Source organism: Mixophyes fleayi, chromosome 7 (assembly GCF_038048845.1).
Source record: "Mixophyes fleayi isolate aMixFle1 chromosome 7, aMixFle1.hap1, whole genome shotgun sequence".
Taxonomy (NCBI): Eukaryota; Metazoa; Chordata; class Amphibia; order Anura; family Limnodynastidae; genus Mixophyes; species Mixophyes fleayi.
The window spans coordinates 154,288,759-154,300,834 of record NC_134408.1 but is presented as its reverse complement, the minus strand read 5'-3'; the positions used below and the strand labels follow the sequence as shown (position 1 = coordinate 154,300,834).

General features: G+C 42.8%; 1 protein-coding gene across 1 annotated transcript in view; it reads left to right on the top strand.

Annotated features, from left to right (window-relative positions):
• Nucleotides 1–12,076, top strand: part of DPP10 (dipeptidyl peptidase like 10) — a 227,408-nt gene that overhangs the window by 129,350 nt on the left and 85,982 nt on the right. The window lies entirely within an intron of this gene.

The following is a 12,076-nucleotide window of genomic DNA, read 5'->3' as shown; positions in this document are numbered from 1 at the left end:
CATGACTATCTGTTCTCCTCCACTACTACTAGTTCTCCTCCACCATGACTATCTGTTCTCCACCATGACTATCTGTCTCCTCCACCATGACTATCTGTTCTCCTCCACTACTACTAGTTCTCCTCCACCATGACTATCTGTTCTCCACCATGACTATCCGTCTCCTCCACCATGACTATCTGTTCTCCTCCACCATGACTATCTGTTCTCCTCCACTACTACTAGTTCTCCTCCACCATGACTATCTGTTCTCCTCCACTACTACTAGTTCTCCTCCACCATGACTATCTGTTCTCCTCCACTACTACTAGTTCTCCTCCACCATGACTATCTGTTCTCCTCCACTACTACTACTTCTCCTCCACCAATGACTATCTGTTCTCCTCCACCAATGACTATCTGTTCTCCTCCACCATGACTATCTGTTCTCCTCCACCATGACTATCTGTTCTCCTCCACCATGACTATCTGTTCTCCTCCACCATGACTATCTGTTCTCCTCCACCATGACTATCTGTTCTCCTCCACCATGACTATCTGTTCTCCTCCACTACTACTAGTTCTCCTCCACCATGACTATCTGTTCTCCTCCACTACTACTAGTTCTCCTCCACTACTACTAGTTCTCCTCCACTACTACTACTTCTCCTCCACCAATGACTATCTGTTCTCCTCCACCAATGACTATCTGTTCTCCTCCACTACTACTACTTCTCCTCCACCAATGACTATCTGTTCTCCTCCACCAATGACTATCTGTTCTCCTCCACCAATGACTATCTGTTCTCCTCCACCAATGACTATCTGTTCTCCTCCACCATGACTATCTGTTCTCCTCCACCATGACTATCTGTTCTCCTCCACCATGACTATCTGTTCTCCTCCACCATGACTACAGCTCCTCCTCTCCTGATGTCCATTGTCCGTCAGTCCCGCAGAGGCTTTTAGTTTTGCTTTATTCTTCATGTTTTTGTCCCATGCTCTCCTCTTCTTTTATATAATTCTGTAACGGTTTGTTTTGTTCTCCTGCTGTATTCACCTTCTTTTTTTGTTTACCACTTTTTCACATGTAGTAAAATATGAAAAGCTCATTATAAAGGATCTAATGTATCAATTCCTCATACTATATCTGTATGCAACGTGATTGATGTTTGTTGCACATAGAGCAGATTGCTCCATTTATTTAGTGATATCTGCAAAATCTTTCTACCAGTGACAATCTCCTGGTGTTTGCTGAATATAAGTAATACAACCTCTGTACGATTTACTCCATATTCACTTTGAGTGTGGAGGATGATATGTCTTAATGTTACAGCAAAATGAATGATACATAAGAGCGAGACGTTAACCATATGTTGTGTGTTCTCCTCCCCACCTGTTATTTTACCCTTTATTCTGGGGTCTCAGTTACAGTTATGAATCTATAAATATAATGAGTGATCCGACGTATCCGCTGGATTCCTCAGTCCTTACCCAGTTTTAGTGGTTGAAAACAGGAAAATAATTTTGACTTTGCAACATATTTTGATATTTAGCCATTCTCCGACAGGGGCAAATAACAATGTAATTAAGAGATTTAACACTGAAATAAAGCTGGTCTTAATGTGTCATCATTACTATATGAATGAGGCTCCACTGATAAGATAAGAATATAAAAGCTGTAATTAGATAAAGCAGTGGTCCTACAATGTTACTACCACATCACAATGTACAATGTGCGCATTAGCACCAAATGAAATGCTCTGTGCATCTGTATTGTTTTTACATAAATGGTCCAAACACCCTGACCCCTGGCGCAGCGTTGCCCTGATAATGAACAGCCCATGAATAAAGCAAACACTTTCCCTGAAATATTTTGCTAAGAGATGTCCTGTGTACCGGGAAGATTCTGGAATATAAATGAGTCATTATTCTGCTGCAAGTACAGCAATCTGTTTAAATTTTCATTTATTACAACAAATGTCAGGATTCCTGTGTCAGGGGCTACATAATAAATTATAGACTAATTGATCTCTTGCAATTAGCCAGAAGCAATCATGTCCTGACAATTATAGACATTTAGTCATGGTGCTGCACGTATTTAGATTACATTAAATATAGGAAATGGAAGTGTAATAGTTGGTGTCTGTTGGTACTGCAAAATCCCAACACATTTATATCCTTGTTCCAGTTATATCAGCATGTAACCAGGTGATATTTAAGAGAAGAAGCCATTATTCTTTATAAATATAAATATATATATATATACCGATCAGCCACAACATTTAACACACTGACAAGTGAAGTGAATAACCTTGATTATCTCATTACATCGGCACCTGACAAGGGGTGGGATATATTAGGCAGTGAGTGAACAGTCAGTTATTGAAGTTGATGTGTTGGAAGCAGGAAAAACACCAGGTCCTGTGGGGTGTTCCCGGTATGCAGTGGTTAGTACCTACCAAAAGTGGTCCAAGGAAGAACAACCAGTAAACTAGTGACAGGGTCATGGGCGCCCAAGGCTCATTGATGCATTGATGCGTGGGGAGTGAAGGCGCCCGTCTGGTCAAATTTCACAGAAGAGCTACTGTAGGACAAATTGCTAAACAAGTTATTGCTGGGATTGAAAGGTAAAAAATATAGAAAAATCCCCCAGGAACCCAGCTACAAACCAGTAAAAGAGCTTCTACTTGTACTTTATCCTACTTGTACATAAAAATGCAGACTTCTCAGTTACACACATTTGCAAATGTATGGTAAGCCACCCGCCCCATCAAGGCGCGTCTGCTTATAGGATGGTCCTAACTCTAAACAATGAGTTCCTATATTTTGGGTCATACATTCAGGCCACACTGCAAAAATTGTTAAGGGATGATTTGAGAAACATGACAAAGAGTTCAAGGTGTTGACTTGGCCTCCAAATTCTCTGATCGAGCATCTGTGGGATATGCTGGAAAAACAAGTCCGAGCCATGGAGGCCCCACCTCGCAAATTACAGGATCTGCTGCTAACGTCTTGGTGGCAGATACCACAGGACACCTTCAGAAGTCTTGTGGAGTCCATGCCTCGACGGGTCAGAACTGTTTTGGCTTCACAAGGGGGATCTACATAATATTAGGCAAATTAATGTTGTTTCTATACTTATATATATATACATACATACTGTCATGCTTTCAGCTTCCGTGACTTTGGGTGTTTGCTGTATGAGGTCACATGATTCCAGCCCACAGTCTCTCTCTACCTATCACACAGGTTATAGACCTACTGAATCACCCCACACAGCACTCTCACACCCCCACACACTTCAGGTTCTGCCACCACCTATTGAATACGGGCAATAGGACCCCAATACACTGTCCCACACTGGCACACAAGGCATCTGGTTACCCACTGGTTAGCAAGGCCCATCCCAGCAATCAAAGGGTTAACTCTTCACACCTCCAGACTGTTACACAAAGGTAAATGCACGCACACACAGCTTGTTAGTCAATGTATCAACAAATCACACGCCGGCATTCAAAGGGTTAACTTGGTCGAGCTATATTCTTCTTAACAGGCTAATGGATTCGTTAGAGTATCAAGGATGCCTCTTACTAAATTTATAGATTTACTATACAAAGGTACAGGGCAAATATAGGGCATAATAAGCAATTGACATAACATACACAAGCAAAACAGTTTAAAATAAAAAGGGTTACATTCAGAGTATAATTTACATGCGTTCTATAATCTGTGCCATGAGAAATTGGCTAGGAAGATGGGCAGCTTATCAATGTGGATTGATTTACCCAAAAGACTGACAACTTGTAGATAACTGTTCTCATTTTTTAAAAGACACTTCCACACCTGTCCCCATGCCAAGGGGTTGTGGTCTGTGACACTTTTTTCAATCACCGTTTGCATGTTGCCTGATTTAGTACCCAATTCTACTATGTGACATAACTTTTCTGTGGAGCATCACACAGACCCAATTTTATTATTAATATATCCAATCTACCCATCTATTGATACCAAACAGGCCTAGCTATAGGGTATTAATTGAGCTTATACTTTTTTTCTCAGCTTCTGTGTGTGGCAGAATTCTTAATTTGACATAAGAGCTGCCCTTCATCATGCTACTGAGGAATTTGTGGTTGATCACTACTTTTATTGATTTTAAGTGGACTGAATTATTCTTGTCTATATACTATAAGTCAGCATATGGACTCTGTGATCCAGACACCATGCTGAGCGGTTCCTAAAAGTCTATTCAGGTGTCAAAACTCCAACCTAGGCCAGGATATAGCTCACCGCAGGGACCTTTGAAGCTGATACAGGTGACACTGCTATCTTCTAACACTGGGATGTGCAGAGTCACTGAATACACGCACTCAGACTCTCTGACTTCACATTTTACATTTTAGTAGCTCAATTTATCAATGGATTCATTTAATATAACATAGTTACACTGCAGTTATAATTTAGGCCTTATCCCCCACAATTATGTGATATAAATAACTGTAAGTTCTCTATGTTCATCAAACATACACACACTGTATGGAACATGTAACTGAACAGTCCCTATTACTACCTGTGTTTTGCTTGTCATTCACTCACCTTCCTCTTATAACTGGTCACTGTCTGTCCTAGTCCTCTGACAGAAATTAAAATGATAAAAGTTCATTCCTCAATCAACACACAGTGATAGGTTGTTTGATGCTGTACTAAGATCAGTGTTATTTGGAGATTAGATTGTAAATCCGTCCTGTTGATTCTGGTTGCATGTCCTGCAAATATACCACATTCCAGTCTTCTAATTTTGTGGTCTGTCCCCTAAGCAGGTTACCTGTTCTGCGGAGTAACACTAATTATATCCTATTTACATCCTCATTGAATTATAAGAGACTTTCTGTTACTGGGGTCCTGTCCTATAATACAATGAATTCCCTGGTTTATCCAATGTGTGACAGTCTGGCCCTGTAGTCAGTGACCGCTCTGAGTCCATCCAGTCAGATAAGTGCACTATCCAGATTATCAGACCCTTCTGACCACAAACCACAATCTGTCCATAGTGGTGCCATTGTGTGTTAATTATCTGTAGATCACTATTACTCTATGTATAAGGAGGAGAACTCTCCCGCAATGTTACAGAAATATTTGATATATTTTCTTTTCAATAAAAGTCCATATTTTAAACACAAATGGAAATTTTAAACGGTGCTGTTTACAATCAAGTTTGTCTGAACACAACATCATTATTACACAACATCATTATTACACAACATCAGTATTACACAACATCAGTATTACACGACATCAGTATTATCAGTATTACACAACATCATTATCACACAACATCAGTATCACACAACATCAGTATCACACAACATCAGTATCACACAACATCATTATTACACAACATCAGTATTACACAACATCATTATTACACAACATCAGTATTACACAACATCATTATCACACGACATCATTATCACACAACATCCGTATCACACAACATCCGTATCATACAACATCATTATCACACGACATCAGTATTACACAACATCATTATTACACAACATCATTATTGCAACAGCACCAAACCACTTGTGATGACGTCCCTGCCGTTTATCTCTTCTTACCTCTCCATTGGCCGAGGTGGCTGATCCGTAACATCCCAATTCCAGTCTTTAGACTCTTTAATGACATTCAGTTAAATGAAGCTGCGCATATTGGTCACATGATCAACTCTGTAATACTTATTTATGTCATATCTTACGTGTGGAGAATATTCCCTTATATATATAGATGGATACCCCCCTAACAGTCCTAACCACCTGGCTGGATGGAGTGGGGTTGGATGACTTGGACGTGGCAGTAGTGACTTGGTCACCTGGCTGGAGAGATTGAACGCCTGGCTGGATGGAGTGGGGCTGGATGACTTGGACGTGGCAGTAGTGACTTGGTCACCTGGCTGGAGAGATTGAACGCCTGGCTGGATGGAGTGGGGCTGGATGACTTGGACATGGCAGTAGTGACTTGGTCACCTGGCTGGAGAGATTGAACGCCTGGCTGGATGGAGTGGGGCTGGATGACTTGGACATGGCAGTAGTGACTTGGTCACCTGGCTGGAGAGATTGAACGCCTGGCTGGATGGAGTGGGGCTGGATGACTTGGACGTGGCAGTAGTGACTTGGTCACCTGGCTGGAGAGATTGAACGCCTGGCTGGATGGCATGGGGCTGGATGACTTGGACGTGGCAGTAGTGACTTGGTCACCTGGCTGGAGAGATTGAACGCCTGGCTGGATGGAGTGGGGCTGGATGACTTGGACGTGGCAGTAGTGACTTGGTCACCTGGCTGGAGAGATTGAACGCCTGGCTGGATGGCATGGGGCTGGATGACTTGGACATGGCAGTAGTGACTTGGTCACCTGGCTGGAGAGATTGAACGCCTGGCTGGATGGAGTGGGGCTGGATGACTTGGACATGGCAGTAGTGACTTGGTCACCTGGCTGGAGAGATTGAACGCCTGGCTGGATGGCATGGGGCTGGATGACTTGGACATGGCAGTAGTGACTTGGTCACCTGGCTGGAGAGATTGAACGCCTGGCTGGATGGAGTGGGGCTGGATGACTTGGACGTGGCAGTAGTGACTTGGTCACCTGGCTGGAGAGATTGAACGCCTGGCTGGATGGAGTGGGGCTGGATGACTTGGACATGGCAGTAGTGACTTGGATGTCTTGGTTTGCACATTGGGGTGTGGCCAGTTTTGAGTCACCGTTTCTTCAAGAACACGGGAGTATTTGGGGTGATGGGAGCAGGTTCTTGCAGGTTGCACAATTAATGAAAATCAAAAAATAAACAGTTTTATTTGATTTTTCAGCACATTCTTGGGAAGGTAGAGGGGATCTCGGTCCTGTTCTCTCCGCTCCTCTACACCATAAATGCTGAATGGACTGTTAAAAATATAAATATAAAGACCCAAATAATATAATATCTCTCCCGCCAGAAGCTGTTTTATAAAATAATATGTAATGTGGACAGAATGTGTCTAATCGGGTGAACATGTGTAACCCTCTTTGTGATTATCTGTATATGAATACAGTCGCCAACCACCTCTGTAATGATTCACATGTCGCTGTAGTCAGTGGGGCCCAATCTTACACTCTGCACAAGATGTGTTTCCCAACAATGACTTTACCTTCTCAGTAATTAATACGTGTTCTACCCTTAGGGCTTCATGTACCTTCATTTCCAGGTTGTGGTACTTTCATTCTTTGCCGTAACCACTAAGTCTTTTGCCTTAAAATTCAATGACAAATGTAGTTGTTTCTGGCAGAATCTGGTGGGACTATGCAGTGACATCTCTGAAGATCAGGTCCCAATATGACACTTATTCATTCATCCCCATTTACAGTATTAACTCCATGAAATCCATTCCTTATCATGGTTCCCGCCATGTTGTATATAGAGGAACCGTGAATGGGTCTAATTGATACCGTTTGCCACTAACTACACATTACACAGGCCGGGAAAATACATTTACAGAGATCTGAAATCAAACGAAAGAAATGTTTCTCTTGTTTAATATAAGCCATAAAAATCCCATTATGACTTTCACTGCATTGACATTTTGTAAAATGAAAAATGTGAACTTACACGAGTGAAGTGCGCAGTTATTCTCCCTCTATTAGAAGTTCACTTAATCTTTTAAGCATACAGTGACATAGTTTAATTAAATGCGCCTGTAACACCACAGATAAATGCTGAGGAGATGGCGACTGGATTTCAAGAGCTGTTTCCAAGACAAAAGAAAGTAAAAACTGCGAGATGAAAAGTACGAGCGCCGAACGCTTCACGGTGTCATTCAGCCTTAACCGCGATTCTGAACTTTATTTCTGTTATTCTGTAATGTTATTTTCAGTATTTATAATGAGCTGACACTGTGCTCTAAGTATAGAATGTACTTTATAATTGTTACATACAGCTCAGTTTATTGCAATATTTACAGTGAATCCAGTTCCAGACAATGACTGTGACTGTCCAGGAAAAACGTCAGAGGTCCTGGGATCCAGTTAGGGAACATTCGTTATAGGACGGGGGGGGAGAAAAAGGTTTAATTCTATCTTCTTATATAAGAGACAACCCTGATTCTCTGTGTAAATGTTTTTTTGAACATAAATGAGAACCGCGATATACTGAAAATGATGAGTCTGTCTGACCCACTGTGCCACCCTGTATGTACAATGCTAGAGTGCTAACCACCATGCCACCCTCTATATGCAACGCTAGCTACTGTGCCTCCCTACATGAACAATGCTATGCCACTAATGTGTGTGTATATATATATATATATATATATATATATATATATATATATATATACCGGGTATCTAGCTGGTTCCAATACCAGTGTATGTATATATATATATATATATATATATATATGTCGCCGGGTTTGGTTTACAGGTCACACAGGTCAGGAGCCAGGACAGAGATAATAATCCCTGTTATTAAACAAAGTGCACACACTTAGTGAAATACAACAGTGCTCTCCAAGGAGAAAGTTGTATCCCCACCTAATATAACAAGTGTCAGAAAATCACCAGTGCAAGTAAAAACTCCCCAACAAAGTCCCCAGCAGGTTACCTCCCAGCACAGAGTCCTAGCAGGCCCAAACTCCTGGTAATAAAATCCACAGCTGACAATCCAAGTGGGCCAAGGGTTCTGATCCGTAAGGTGGGTCTGTGTATCTTGCTGATCCCAGCCGCTCGGCCAACTCTCCACCAGCTTGGTGGGACCCTGGGTATTAGTCTCCCTACCGATGCCGGCTCACCAATTCCCCAGAATCTGCGAGTGTCTCCCGATGGAGTGGTGACAGAATCAGTCCTAGAGGTACACTGTCCGATCTGTGTCAAGAAGCTCCTGCTTCAACCATTCCTTTCTGGCCCTTATAGAATACCGTTACTCTCAATCAGTCGAAGTTCTTGCTGTCTCAAGATTCTCCAACAACACCTCCCCTCCCCCAGGCATCTCATTTTTGTCCCTTCTCACAAGGCACCCGATCCTGGCCACCTCCCTGGGTCAACGCCCCACTTATTGTCCTCTTGTGATTGGTGGTGTGAAGAGTTTGAGTGGTAACAGGGGTGGAAGTAGAGCATGAAATCAGTGGTCTCCCACCTGCGGTGATGGTGCCAATCAGACTGTGTTGAAGAGTTGCTGGAACAATAGTAAGCAAACAGGGAGAGTCCACCTCCTGATTTTAGATAAGGCCCTGACCCTCCTCTTTTTAACCCCTTCCACTCTTTTTTGATGTCACAGGGTCCACTTCTGTTTCACACCTCCTGTGAGCTGCCTCCCCCCTCCCTCTCCGGACACCACAGCAATAACAGATCTGGTGACCGGGTGGCATTTAATAAAAGAGTGGGCCACGGTTGTTCAATTGGCCCACTGAGGACAGACCTGCTTGGCACAATATCCCCAATAGAAGGCCCTCTCTCCCCCCCCCCCCTCTCATTCTCTCTTTCTCTCCCTTTCTCTCGCTTTCTCCCTCTCTCCCTCCCTCTCCTTCTCTTTCTCTCTCCCTCCCCCTCCCCCTCTCTCTTTCTCTCACTCACTTTCTCTCTCTCTCTCTCTCCCTTTCTCCCTCCTTCTTTCCCTCCCCTCTCTCTCTCTTTCTCTCCCCCCCCCTCTCTTTCTCTCTCTCTCCCCTCTCTCTATCTCTCCTTCTCTCTCTCTCTCTCCCTCACTTTCTCTCTCTCTCTCTCTCCCTTTCTCCCTCCCCTCTCTCTCTCTTTCTCTCCCCCCCCTCTCTTTCTCTCCCCCTCCCCCTCTCTCTTTCTCTCCCTCACTTTCTCTCTCTCTCCCCTCCCCTCTCTCTCTCCTTCTCTCTCTCTCCCTCCCCCACATGAAAGCGGTATCTGGAGGTGATATCACCAGTACGTTTCACCGGCTTCCAATAACTGTTCTGTTGTCTCCTTCTCAGGATTCTGACAATAAGGAACTTTAAAATGCAACAATTTTCAAAAGCTGAAATCTGTCTCTTACGTGCGCACAACTGCAGAGACCAGCGCGACAGCGCGGTAACACCCAGAACGGCTCATTAACACTCTGCTGCACGCCAAGAGTTTTACAGCCATTAAGTAATAGTTTTATCACACTGATCACCATAATGAGGAAGGTTTTCATACGTTGTCACCTTTATCTGTCAGACATGACCCCTTTTCCACACTTATAGCGCTAGATTCACTGAAATATTACATGTTTTAAAATAAATATTAAAGGTTTTGTTGGGTCTTTGTGTTTGGAAAAAGGGTTTGTGCACTCCGAGGGATGGTCCTTCAAAACTTATTTTTTAGTTTGAATATTTCAGCCCTGATCCAGTCCCAGTGCCGTATTTTGTGTGAAGCTGCTCTGCGCATGCTCAGAAACGAACTTTACAGCAGTGAGCATGAGAGCTCGCAAATCAAGTAGTTTGAACACAAATGACGCTTCCACTTGCCTAGGAACGGGGGAGGGGAGGGGATAAACGCACATTTGTCCGATTCAAGCTCTGTCGGGCACGTATGAACGCTACAACAGGTGTTTGCAATTAAAAGCAACTATATAAATGCATTTTACGTACAGTATTTATTAATAACATCCTGATATACTGTATGTATTTCATGTAAAAAAAAATATAATTTTTTATTATTTAAATATATTTTTATTATTGATTATAGTATTAACAGGTGTTAAGTATTTACTGTTTTTCCATGTTCTGATGGTACTTTATATTACACATATGTACTGTGCTCTGAGTACTGTATATGCAGAGTGTACTTATACTCGTATTCAGATAGAAATGTTTCTTCACATCCGCTTGTACTTGAACACGGACATACATGCGTGCACATGTCACATGTTATTATCTTGTGGCCATAATGAAATGCACGGGTACACGCGTATTTGTATTCATTGCTTCCTGCCCATCATACACAGCGAGACAAAGACTCTATCTTACTGCTGACGTCTCCCCGCAATAAGTAGACGCAACGGGCCCAGAATGGCGGGTTCTGGGAGCGGCAGAGTCACCTGCATTGTGTACATTGCTGCAGGAGATCGGGGACACTATTAGGATTCCTCCCCTGTGCTGCCACAATGAGTGATCACTCTGTTTTGCTCTGTCAGAAGGATTTGAAAGAACTAATTTATTCTTAATGAGAGACATCCTTTCATTGCTCCCTGTCTGGGGAAAGCTTTCGCAGAATAGATCTCATTTATTCACAATGTGTCTATTACTTTACATCCAGTGCACAAAACATAGAGATGACATTTCATTTGTTGACTAATCTCATTTTCTGTGTCTTCATAATTCAATTCTGAGGGTTTTTCTGTTTAACCTGTTCACTCCTGCACTGGGGTGAACAGAACCCGCAAATTCCTTCACAGCATCGATGAAATGCGTTAAATAAAGGACAATTTAACCCACAAATAGATTTGTTATTTTGTCACCTTTCATTGGATTTGTTCAGCTGCTATTTCCCTCTGTCTGTATTATGGAGCTGAATCCCCTCTTCTGGGTCTGACGGGGGTCCCACCTGACTGCGTCCTTCCTCTATTGCTCTGTAGTTCTCTATATAACATCTTGGGGTAAATGTACATTTATATCTGGAACACAGGGATGAAGCCAGTACAATATGAAGTGTTTTAGTATTAGTGTTCAGAGGGAGAGGGAAAGAGGGACAGTGGAAAAAGAGGGACAGTACTGATGTACAGAGGGACTGTACTGATGAAAAGAGGGACAGTACTGATGTACAGAGGGACTGTACTGATGTACAGAGGGACTGTACTGATGAAAAGAGGGACAGTACTGATAGACAGAGGGACAGTGTGAAAAGAGGGACAGTACTTGATGGACAGAGGGACAGAGTGAAAAACGGGACGGTACTGATGAAAAGAGGGACAGCAGGAAAAGAGGGATAGTACTGATAGACAAAGGGACAGTGGAAAAGGGGGACAGGGTCCTAAAGAGGGAACGTTATATCTTACACTATGGAGCAGTATTTAGGACAGGCGGAGGGGGCTGGAGTGTAGTAGGAGCAGCGTTATGTTTCCATTTATGGAGCATAAATTAGA